The sequence below is a fragment of the Typha angustifolia genome, chromosome 10 (assembly GCF_048772165.1).
Source record: "Typha angustifolia cultivar Huaian chromosome 10, ASM4877216v1, whole genome shotgun sequence".
NCBI classification, from domain to species: Eukaryota; Viridiplantae; Streptophyta; class Magnoliopsida; order Poales; family Typhaceae; genus Typha; species Typha angustifolia.
The window spans coordinates 9,368,899-9,381,621 of NC_133248.1; the positions used below are offsets into that span (position 1 = coordinate 9,368,899).

Consider the following 12,723-nt stretch of genomic DNA (forward strand, 5'->3'; position numbering starts at 1 on the left):
TTAATATAAATAAAATAACTCTTCTTTTAGGGTGCCTTAGAAAAAAATTATGAAAAATAGTGAAAAAAAATTAAAATTTTACTATAAAATATAATTTAATAACAAGTTTAGTATGCGTTCAAAATGGCTAACTTGCATTTATTTTTTATGAATTTAATAATAATATTTCTATATCACGTAAACAACACGTACTAAATTTCTCTAAAAAAAAATAAATATATATATTTTTTATATCACATTAAAATAGCAATTACACCCCTATTTCAGATTTTTTTTAATATATCTAATACATTTACCTCTAAAAAAAATATAAAACTAACTAATTTCACAATAACTCACTTTTTTTAATAAACTTTACAACATGAAGAACTTCTTAAAAATATTGAGAAATAATATAATATTACACGTGGGCTTATGATTAAAATAAAAGAAAATAAAAGAGTAACATTATGTTATCATGTAGAAAAGATTGACATAAAAATATAAGCCCGTAAATCAGTAATTAAAAATTATTAATAAAACTAATATTTTTAAATTTTATTATCAAAATCAAGGAGCAATTTAGCCTATTATATTTATTATTATATTTATTATCTTCAAAACCAATAGTTTCTTAACTTTTTCACATCTAATAAAAAATAATAACTATACTTTAGTCTAATTCACAATCAAACACTAAATCATAATTAATAAATAAGGCCAATTAGTGAATGGCTTATTTTTCAGAGAATCGTAGCGAGGGACCTCGGATTTCCAGAACATTTCGTATAAAATATAAATATAATAGCTATTTTACTTATACTTGCTCTGACGTAAATAACAGAGGAGCTATTCTATAATAATAACACGGCAGTTGTGATTCTTATTAATGAAGGAGAAACAAATAAATGTGAATGAGAAGGACAAATCTTTTTGGAAAGGCCAGAGATGTTGGAAATAAAAGAGCGCAAAAGGATAAAATCTTACCTTAAAAGAATGAGTTGGGTTTGCTTGTTGTCAAATAATCCAATAAAAACTATTATTGATCACCTTTTTTAAATTATTAAGGATTAATTAATTATATTTCATTTCACTATCTTAGCTATCAATTTTATTAGTAAAGAAACAGTAAAAAAACTTAAATTCTAGTTTAGTTTAATTATTCTAATCACATATGTAGAATATCTTATATACACTTTAATTTATTAATAAATAAAAAATATTATTTATAACTAATTTGTTATTATCGAATCATTGCTGTGGCTGGTTTGCATTACTCTCTCTAGTTGCAGACAAAAAAAAAAGTTCATGGAAGGCAAACCCATCATTGATTTGTTTATCTAATTCCAATTTAAATCCATTAATAATATTAAAGCAAGACAAACGTAATAGAAAGCAATCGCATCAAAGTATCAAACTATCAACTTGACTGGATTCTTTCACTTGGTTTTGATCAAATCCCTAATAAAACAACAAACAAAAAAACAAAGAACAAAGCAGAGTAAGGTGAACATAGATAGAGTACAGCAGAGTTACAAATTACATACTATCTACCCGAAGATAAAATTATACTACACAACTGGGCTGGCTGCCTTCTTCTTGTAGACATAAACCTGTGCACAGTATGCGTAAATGAAGAATTCGACCGCACTGAGTCCAGCAAGAAGCCAGTAGAAGTAATCAAGATGGGCACGGTTTAGATTGTCGGAGAACCAGCTATCTCCACCCTTTCTGGTTTGTTTATCAATGGCAGAGATGAGAATACTGCTTATGAAGTTCCCTATGCCAAAGATGCTCAAATATAGTGCCAGACCGAGGCTCCTCAAAGCATCAGGGATCTGGTCGTAGAAAAATTCTTGCAAGCCAACCATTGTGAACACGTCTGCCATTCCAAACAGGATATACTGAGGAACCATCCACCACAAGCTCATAGGAATTGCTACCTTTGGTTGATCCACCAGGCCATAATCTCTAGCAGTTTTGAGCCTCTTCATCTCCACTAGAGCTGCTATCACCATCGAAACCAGAGAGAGTATCATTCCTGCCCCGATCCTTTGCAGCAAGGTAAAGCCTGAAGGGACCTTCGACAACTTTCTAGCTATCGGCACGAGGAGTCGATCGTATATAGGGATGAAGACAACGATAGTCATACTGATGAAGGTTTGCAGCGTTGCCGGTGGAACTTGGAAACTCGAACCTATCCTCCTATCCAAGGTACTGGCTTGCTTGGTAAAGAATGTGGCCGACTGCGCGAAAACAACGGCATATATTAAGCAAGTAGCCCCTATTGGAAACAATCCAAGAACGCCCTTCACTTCTTCTATGTGATCAGCATTATATTGATGTATTATCTCTGGCGCTTCTTTAGACCTGGCAGGATTTGCTCGCCTACTCTTCGCCAATGCTACGAAAGCTGTCCCGATTCGAGCAAACGGATTCTCTTCTTCCAAAGTGTAGTAGCGGTACGTCCTGGTCCCCAGCAAGAACACAAGAAGAGCGAAAAACATGACGATGCACGGGAGTCCAAATCCGAGGCCCCAACCGATGTTGTCTTGGATGTAGTTTAAGAAGAGGAGCGTGAGAGTAGTGCCGCCGCACATTCCAAAATACCACCAATTGAAGAAGGAACTCTTGGAAATGCACTCCTTGGGGTCGTTGGCATCGAATTGGTCTGCGCCAAACGCTTGAACGCAAGGCTTGTGGCCACCTTGGGCAAACGCCACCGAGTAGAGAGAGATATAGAAGAAGCCTACTTGAAAAGGAGAAGGTGAGCAGCCTTTGAGATTCAAGATATTATTGCCACAATCAGGAGACTGGAAGGACGGCAGCACAGACGAAAGAGTCAACATGCCCAGGCCCTGTTTGCTTTAGAAAAAAGTTTAAATACATACATCTTCACCTCCTCTACTTTAGACCGAAAAGGGAAACTATTCTAACATCACCCTCTGTAATTTTATTTATGTCGCGATTATATTTTTATAGCTATATTTAAATTAAAATTATTATTATTTTATTATAGTTAATTAATCTATAATAATTATATAAGTTTTTCAATGTATTTAAAATAATATCAAATAAATTTTGAATATCTGATGATAAATATTGTGAATATATGTATATCAGTGTCATCTAAAATCGGATCACATATCTAAATAATAAATAATTTTAAATTCTATCGATATATTTGTAAAAGTTAATAAATAAAAATTTTAATCTTAATTTAAAAATAATCATAAAACAATAAAGTGATACAAATAAAATAATAAAAGAGGGAGAGATGAATTTAGGCCAAACCACAAAAAGAAATCTTTAAAATCCTAACCAAGAACTTTATTTTGGATCGTTATCGTTATGTAACTAAACTGTAAATAGAAGTTAGTGGTTGGTCGACGGTATAAAGGAAAATTTTAGAACGGTTCAAACTCATAACAAAATTTAAATTAAAAATGCACCGATACTGTTAACTGTCAGAACTTTATCCAGAGTGGGCATAAAATAATCTTTTTGCCCATAAATACTTTACCAGTATCCTATAATAAAGCGTAATGAGTGTATTATTGATTATAATAATGGTTGGGTGGAAAGAGAGAATGAAAGATTGATAAAATGTGACGTTAATCACGTTACATCACTTCTTCTTCTTCTTCTTTTTCTTCTTTTTGGTTGCAATTTACTACACTTTGCGTTAGAATGTTTGTAGTGTTTGTAAGCAGAGGAATGCTCATAAGGCGTAGTAATTGAAAGAGGATAAGGAGGGTGCGCACCAGGATGTAGATAAGGGAGGCAAAGACGATGGTGCGGTAGCGGCCGAGGTAGGAATCGGCGAGGAAAGCGCCGAGGAGGGGGAGCATCGAGGCAACACCTGACCAAGTGTTGATGGCGGCGGCGGCGGCGGCGGTGGGCTCGCCGAGGGGCCCGGTCAGGTAGCTGATCAGGTTCGACGAGATGCCGTAGAAGGCGAAGCGCTCGGCGATCTCCACACCTGCGGTTTGAACCACGCGATCGAGATCAGACTGCTAAGAATTAATATGAGGGGAGAAGGAGGAGGAGGAGGAGGAGGAAATTACCGATGATGAAGAGGGCGGAGGTCCATCCGCCGGAATTGGATCTGGAGGTTGGACGACCGCGGTAGTCCACCACTCCCGTTAACCGATCGGATTGATATAAGAGGGGATCTGAATCCATCGCCGCCGCGGAGACTTCACTCACGCACACACACCGTCACACGCTCGCGTTGAAATTAAGTGCCGATGGCTACCAGCGGTAGAGAGCACCTGTGCTTACGAACATTTGTGGTGAGATCTTCTTCTCAATCGGTCTTTGATTCTTTTTCTTCTTTTTTTTATTTATTGTTTCCTATTGCAAATGTATGATTGACTCTATATGGGGGCCTTATGGATCGTCTGCACCAACGGTTGGAAAGAATTTTCGATGGTTAGGTACGCGGGAAGCACTAAATTGGTTCACAAATCCACGCGATCACTCGTTCCTGCAGTCCTGGAATCTGAGCTTAGAAACATACAAAGAGGAAGACCGAGAAAAGCGGACAACAAATTGGTCCTATCGACTTGGATGACCTTACACCAACCAAATCGAGGGACTCTAGTTCCAAAGAAAATTGTTTTGATAATTTGGGTGATGGTTCGATTTGGTTAATGACTTAACAGTGCGGATAGTTTATAAGAGCATATCTCAACGGCGTTTAGTTATATTCGACGACGCACATGATTTGAAGCATAAACTAGTCGCTTATAATATTGGCTTGGTGAGACCTAAATGATTTTGTATTTAAGAAAGATTAATCTTTTTTCCAGTCCATATCTAACCTTTAAGTTCATAAATGATCTTAAAAAAAAAATCAGACTTAGACAACAAGCAATAGTTACGGACCTAATCACGCAATACATCTATTACAAAACACCAAAAACCTCCAAACATGGTTGTTAGTTTCCACCAATTAAGTACAAGACCTATTTGAAAAGTGAAAACGATTAAAGAACTGATGGAAGAGGAGAGAGCAATGAGACTAACGAGAGCGTTGCTTGAGATGTTAGATGATGTAGAAATGGACGAGATGGTAAAGGAGGAGGATGGTAAAGGAGGAGGACCGATCAAAAGTCACTCTCAAGTCAAATAATTGGGGTTCCAAATGCAAGTAAGTCATCGCTGATGAATTTTATGGTGTAAATTTGGTTCTTTTATTATCTCTAATTTTCGTTTCGCCGAGAAGCTAGATTTCTTGTTGCTCATTAAGGTGCAAGGATATTGAAATATTTGCCTTTGATCAATATCACCAACATTTCAAGAACCTAATAGCCCAACAACATATATTAATTTTCTATATATACACCGAATATTCACGTTACACAACTAAGCTATATATCTACCTTTTTCTTGTAGACGTAAGCTTGCGCACAGTAGACAAAAGCAAGCAACCCAAAGGCACTGAGCCCAGCAAGAAGCCAGTAGAAGTAATCAAGATGAGCACGGTTTAGATTGTTGGAGAACCAGCTATCGCCACCCTTGCGGGTTTGTTTATCAATTGCAGAGATGAGAATACTACTTATGAAACTCCCAACACCAAAGATGCTCAAATATAGCGCCAGACCGATGCTCCTTAATGCATCAGGGACTTGGTCATAGAAAAATTCTTGCAAGCCAACTAATGTGAACACCTCTGCCATTCCATAAAGAACATACTGAGGAACCATCCACCACAGGCTCATAGGAATTGCTACCTCTGGTTGATCCACCAGGCCGTAATCTCTAGCAGTTTTAAGCCTCTTCATCTCCACCAGAGCTGCTATCACCATCGAAATCAGAGAGATTGCAATTCCCACGCCTATCCTCTGTAGCATGGTAAGGCCTGAAGGGATCTTTGACAACTTTCTAGTTATCGGAACGAGGATGCGGTCGTAGATCGGAACGAAGGCAAGGACAGATACGTTGATGAAGATCTGCAGCGCGGCCGGCGGTATCTGGAAGCTTGAACCTATCCTCCTATCCAGGGTACTGGCTTGCTTCGTGAATAAAGAGTGCTGAATGAATGCAGTAGCATATATTAAGCAAGTCGCCCATATACCAAACAATTGAAGAACACCCTTCGCTTCTTCTACATGATCAGAACTAAATGAGCATCCGTGCTCAACCATCAATGCCCTATTGAAAAAAGAGAATTTAGAACCAATAGAGGACTTGGCTAATTATAAGGAGGAAAATTTATACTTGTTTCGTGTTTGTGTTGCCTCCTGAGATCTTGCTAATGCAACAAATGTTTTCCCGATTCGAACAAATGGACTCTCTTCTTGCAAAATGGAATTGCGGTAAGTCCTGGTTCCAAGCAAGAACACAGCGAAGGAAAACAACATGAGAATGCATGGGATTCCAAAGCCAAATCCCCAGCCAATGTTGTCCTACACATAGCTCAATACTAGCTGTAACACCCCAATATAAAAAAAAAAAAAAAAAAAAAAAAAAAAAAAAAAAAAAAATTTCCTCTGACTGACGCACGTGCCAGCCTTGCCACTCTGCCCCCTCCTCCTCCTCTTCTTCTTCCCCTTCCCTTGCCGTGCACGCCATCTCTGACCTTCTTATCCCCTTCCCATCGCCGCAGACACCTAGATTTTCCCCCATTCCTCCTCCACCGCATTGCCTCTCTCCCTCTCTCGCGGATTGCCGGAGTCGGAGGCGACGAAGTACCGTTGCTGCCGAAGCCGGACCGAGTGTTGCCGAGCCCGTCGACCAAACCTCGGTAAGCCTTTCCCCCCGCCTTTAGTCTTGATAGTGTAAAACCCTCCCTCCCTCGCCGTCGTCGGAGCCCTCGGCGGCCAACGACCTCGTGTCTAGCCGCCGATCCGAGAAGCCCCCGGTGGAGGTGGAGAAGCCATCTCGGGGCTTCGGGCCCTTGGTGATGGGGCGAGGACGGACTCCCCATGGCCGCCGGCCATGGAGCGCGACCGGCGCCGGCGGGTCTACCTCCTTCCCCTTTCTCTTTCCCGTTTCCCCTTTCGCTTACCCGTCGGTCTCGTGGCCACCGCCGGCCTCGTGCTGCGCTGCCGGCTTCGTGGCCGTGTCGTCGGCCTCGCGCTGCGCTGCCGGCCTCGTGCCGCGCCACCGCAGCCCCGCAACCCCGTGGACCTCTCTCTCCGCCTCGACCTCCTTTCATCGGAAGGAGATGGGGTGGAGGGGTGGGGGTTAAAGCCCCCACCCATTTCCTCCTTAGTGGGCTGCAGACCACTGCAGCCCACTAATCTAGTGTTAGGGGTGGGCTGCAGACCGCAGCCCACCAGTTCGGTCTGGGTGGGCTGCAGGCCGCAGCCCACCTAGACTCGGGTGGGCTGCTAGACTCGGGTGGGCTGCAGACCGCAGCCCACCAGCTCGGTCTGGGTGGGCTGCAGGCCGCAGCCCATTAGCCCGCTGTTGAGTGGGCTACAGTCTGCAGCCCACTATCCCCAACCTTGGTGGGCTGTGGCTGGGCCCCCAGCCCACCAAGGCCCTTTTGCTTTGTGGGTTGGGTTTGGGCCTACCCATTACCTCTAGCCTAGCCCATTTGTGGCCATTTGGACCCTATAACTCCGTTTACCATTTTCACCTAATTTGATTAGCCTGATCCTTAATTTTGGGATAATACAAGATTCCTATGATGCCCTTGACTCGTACCAAACATAAATGTGCTAATAAGATAATTAATTTTATTAGTTCGCTAATGACTTTACTTGCGTGAATTAATAGGATTGACACCGCGTGAGGAAGATTTTGGGATTCCGGACTAGCTGACGAGTTTTACCATACCGTGGAGACCCCCCAGGCGAGTAGAGTTATACAAATCTAGAATAACATGATACAGTAGAAATGTCAGTATTAATGCATGCAGTCGGTATTCCCTGTTATATCTTTTGCATATGTAGTTATTTATAACCTGTTCATCATAGTATCATGAGAATGTTAATGTGTATGATAATGTTTTACATGTGCCCTGCATGATATACCGTTGCATAGATATATGATTGCTGTGAATATTGACTGTAATGACCATGATGACTATAACATGCTTTATACACGCATAAACACTGCACCACTTCCACCTATCATTAGTAGTCGAATTCTGACTAGGCAGTACCCCTACTCACTCAGCCCAGGGTTAAGGGCAGGGTGTATCATATATGTCTATACTATTAGCGGCCTACACCTGAGGTCGGGAAGCCTGTGTGGCATTCAGGTAGTTATACTGCATAGTTAGGACTAGATTATGATGATAGAAGAACCTGATTGTGAGGCGGGGATATAACTCTAGCGGTACCCGACGACGCAGGGTTAGGGCGTCTATTGATGAGCCGAGGGCTCCTGATTCTCCCGCCGAGGGCGGTGATGATTTAGAGAGAGTGAGATATGGGCTTACGATCGGGGTCCTGAGTCTGATGGCCACAGACAACCGGTCACATGTAGTGTCGCCATACACGTGTAGGTGACATTACCGCTAGATGTGTATATATCCCCCCCTCGATGTATGTGATGATGGATGATTGTTTCGTAAGAGTATTTACCCTGTGTGGTGAATAGCTCGGTGAGCGATGATAAGTATGATTATTGTTTTGGCAGACATGAGATGACTGAACTGCTATTTTATTGTTATGCATAACATGTAAACCTATGATTGAGATGTGTACAAATAAGAGATTGTCTCAAACTTTATATCTGTGTGAACTGATCATAATATGTTTGGTAAACTAGCATATTCCAAGATAGTGATTGGTAATCTTTATCAACTGCATTAACTTAGTAAATTGTGGTAAGTCATTTTAATAAGCGTGTCGTTATCGTTAGCAAATTTAGGCATACATTGGATATACACCGGTGATGTCATTATTTTAGATTGTATGGATCCTACTCGTTGGGCTGTAAGCTCACCCCTCGTGGCGTATTATTTCAGAGCTAGGGGACGCAGGTGCGGGTAGCGAGGAGTAGCCGCTTTCTTTCTTTTTAGTACGTATGTTAGTTGTATTAAGCCCCTGCGAGGGTATGATGATGACGTTGTATCTTTTTGGACTTTATCATTGTATTTTGGATGTATATTTGGAAGGCTTGTTGTGGCCTGTGGAACTTGTATCCGGACTCCTTTAGTTGAGTTATTTATGGTGAATTTGTGTGGTTGTGTGCCTTGTGAAATCCTCGTACTGACAGGTCATGTGATGTACCGCGTGGGAGGGTTTATCCACGCGGTTTACACGTGTATTTGGAGGTTTGGGTGTTTCACTAGCACTGTAACGGGTATTCCTGCCGACATCGCAAAGAACCACCAGTTGAAGAAGACACTCTTCAAGATGCACTCCTTCGGGTCGCTGTCGTCGAATTGATCGGCGCCGAAGGCTTGAAGACATATCTTGTGGGCACCCTCAGCAAAGCCCAGTAGGTATAAAGAGACATAGAAAAGTGGTACTCGGAGAGAAGGAGGGGAACTTTTGAGGTCCAGAGTATTGCCACCATGGGGAGAAGGGACGGATGGCAGCAGAGCGGATAGCGTCAACATACTTGTGCTCTGTGGATGTTTCCAGTGTTTACAACAATTTGGATCTAAATAGTATCGAATTAAATCGCAAAGTTCCTTGGATAATATTCATCGATCAAAAGGCTTAAACTGTTAGATATCGAAACAATAATATAAATAATTCGTTTGGCGTGCAATTTCGTGAATTTGTATTCTTGTTACCTAGACTATATATATATATATATATATTCTGACGGCTAATGCATCAAGCAGAGCAATGGAAATTGTGCAGGATATTTATACTAATAAGTCCATATGTATTGTGTTACTCCTAATGCAACTCAAAACCTCTGTTGTGATGAGTGCATCTCAAGTGCTACTCTTAAAATACATTCACCGAGGAAGAATACTGGAAGTTTTCCTGCCATCATAAACTGTTAGGTGCCTTAAATCCCAGTGGTGTTAGCAAAAAGTTGTAGGCAAGGAAGCCCTTTTATATTTCTTTTAAAAATGCTAGTCCGCTGGCAATTCTACCCTAAAAGAACAGGTTAAATTGGACTCAAACTACATATAGCGTGTAACAAACCAAATATATAATTTTTACAACTTTGTTTATAATGGAATTTTGTTTTTCATTCTATCTAGTTTGATCAAATATATTAAGAAAAAATAAATATTATATTTTAATATAAATACGTGGGTTAAAGTGTTACAGCAAGACGAAGCGGACCAGGATATAGAGGAGGGAGACGAGGACGATGGTGCGGTAGCGACCGAGGTAGGAATCGGCGAGGAAAGCCCCTAGGAGGGGGAGCATCGAGACTACCCCCAACCACGTGCTGAGGGCGGCGGCAGCGGCGGCAGTGGAGAGGCCGAGTGGTCCGGAGACGTACATGATCAGGTTCGACGTGATGCCGTAAAAGGCGCAGCGCTCCCCGATCTCAGCCCCTGCGGTTGAAACCACACGATCGAGGTCAGACGTCTGAGAATCCATACGAGGAGGAGGGGGAGGACGATGGCTAGGTCACCGATGATGAAGAGGGCGGAGTTCCATCCGCCGGAGCTGGCCCGGGAGATCGGTCGGCCGCGGTAGTCCACCACTCCGGTTAACGGATCGGATTCGGATAGGAGGTGATCCGGATCCATCGTCTCTCTCTCTTAATCCTCGCTCTCTACTCTCCAGTGGGGAACTCATTCTTGCCGGAGGGAATTTATTGGAAGTGGGGCAATATGTTTATTGCAAGTGGGGCTATATAAATTTATTTTAATTATTCTTGTGTTAAATCTGTCGATTTTATATCTTGTTAATATTCTCTCTACTCTCTCATCCAAAAATAAATATAATTTTTTATTAAAAAAAAAGCTCTTTTTTAATAAAACTAACTAATTTCACAATAAACTATAAAGTAGTTGTAGTCTTTTGAGTTTTTAAGTCCATAATAATTCTTTTTTGATGGAAAGGAGGATATAGTAGTGATAGGTAGAGGAGAGGAGAAGAAGAGTGAACCAGAGAAGAGAGAGGAAGAGATAAAAAATGTGTCACATAATAGATTTATTTTGAGTATTTTATATAAAAATAATTATTTTAAAATTTTGTTGTGAACATTAAAGTAGGGTTTTTTTTTCGATTCCTAAGGTTGTATCACTTAGTAGAATAAAGAGTATTCTAGCATCAGCAATCTAACTTTTAATATAAAAAAAAGCTCATACTATACTTTATAAGCTAATCTAATATTTAATTCAATACTATTATAAAAAGTAATAATTATATTTAATATAATATAATGAATATTAAAATATAGAAGAATATGTTTTAAACCAAATAATGAAAATACTTTTTACTATATATTAAATTTTAAATAGTTTTTTTTTGAAATGATATTACTTTTTATTACAATTGCGAACTTAGTAAACTCCGTGAGCTCGCATTATATTGTATTAATTGTATACTTTCTTGTATTTTCTAACTTCCTCGCATTGCCAGCGGAAAATAATATTTATTGTTTTCTCTATATTTACTACGACAAACCTCCTTGCATTTTTCAATTTCTTTAAATATTATATTTTTATTTTTATAAAATAATTATAATTACGTATTGAACGACTCTACCGTTAATTTTGCTGTCATGTCTACTTTTGGAGAGGAGAGAGAGAGAGAGAGAAAGAGAGAAAGCGAAAGGTAAACCAACTATGACTATGGTTGAACGTGGTGTCATCTCATCTCAAAGAGACAAAGAGTAAAAATGATAATATTAGCTAGGTTATTACTAAATTAGTTTATTAAATTTATATGGATTCAAGATCCGATAACCAATTGGATATACTTTTCTATAAGGTTTCGTATCGCCTTAACGGGTTATTAGGATCTCTTAACTCAGATCCATTAAACCACTGATAACGTGCCGGGAATTGAGTACACGTAAAATTTGTGCACACCTTTCTCATCTTCACACTCTAATCCTCTCTCTTTCTATATATATATACAAATATAGATTTGTTTTCTAGTCTCCATAGTATTAGTTCCTCATCTTTTCTCTCTCATGGTTAAGGCTAGGTTCTTGCTTGCTTTGCTCCTCCTCCTCCTCCTGGTTGAGGTAATTAAACTATGCCTTCGTATCAATTAGTACTTCATAGATAGTTAATTATGGATGTTTTATTCTTTAATCTCTTTGATTTGATGATATGCAGATGAACCTATTTGATGAATCATGGATACCAGGAGTTGAGGGAATCGGTAAGATTACATATGATGTTTCTAAGAGGAGTGCATGAAAAATTTACATAGTTTGGTTAATTAAGCGGAAGGTTTTATCCACTCGTAAATATAACAATAGAGATTATATACAACAAGGAAAAGATGGTTCGACAAAAGACATAGCAATCTTAATTCTCGTAATGTTCTTATTAAGAATAATTACACTTAGATTTGCTGAACTATTTATTTATTTTTCATTGTAGATCGATCATCTTAACTATGTAAAATCTCTTTAATGGATTGTTTTTTTTTATACTAAAAAGTATCACAATATCAGTTTATTTTGGAGGAAAGAATGAGAAAAGTTATGGACAAGATAGCTACTAATATCTAAAAATAAAATGAAAAGATGAATATAAATTTATATGGACAATAATTTGTGAATCTAAATGTAATTGACCCTACTAGATAAGATGAAACTTTTTTCAAAAAAAATTCATGGTTTAAATCTTATACTTTTCTACCTTATATGTATATGATTAAATCCCTGTATTCTACTTTTATT

The 12,723-nt window shown here is 39.4% G+C and overlaps 1 long non-coding RNA gene and 1 pseudogene across 1 annotated transcript; one reads left to right on the plus strand and one right to left on the minus strand.

Moving 5' to 3' along the window:
* Positions 1-1,389: 1,389 nt before the first annotated feature.
* On the minus strand, positions 1,390-10,715 carry LOC140768206 (uncharacterized; annotated as a pseudogene).
* On the plus strand, positions 6,451-9,198 carry LOC140768207 (uncharacterized). Its single transcript, XR_012105726.1, has 3 exons — positions 6,451-6,730; positions 7,711-7,786; positions 8,909-9,198. It is a non-coding gene; the product is annotated as an uncharacterized lncRNA (long non-coding RNA).
* Positions 10,716-12,723: the final 2,008 nt, after the last annotated feature.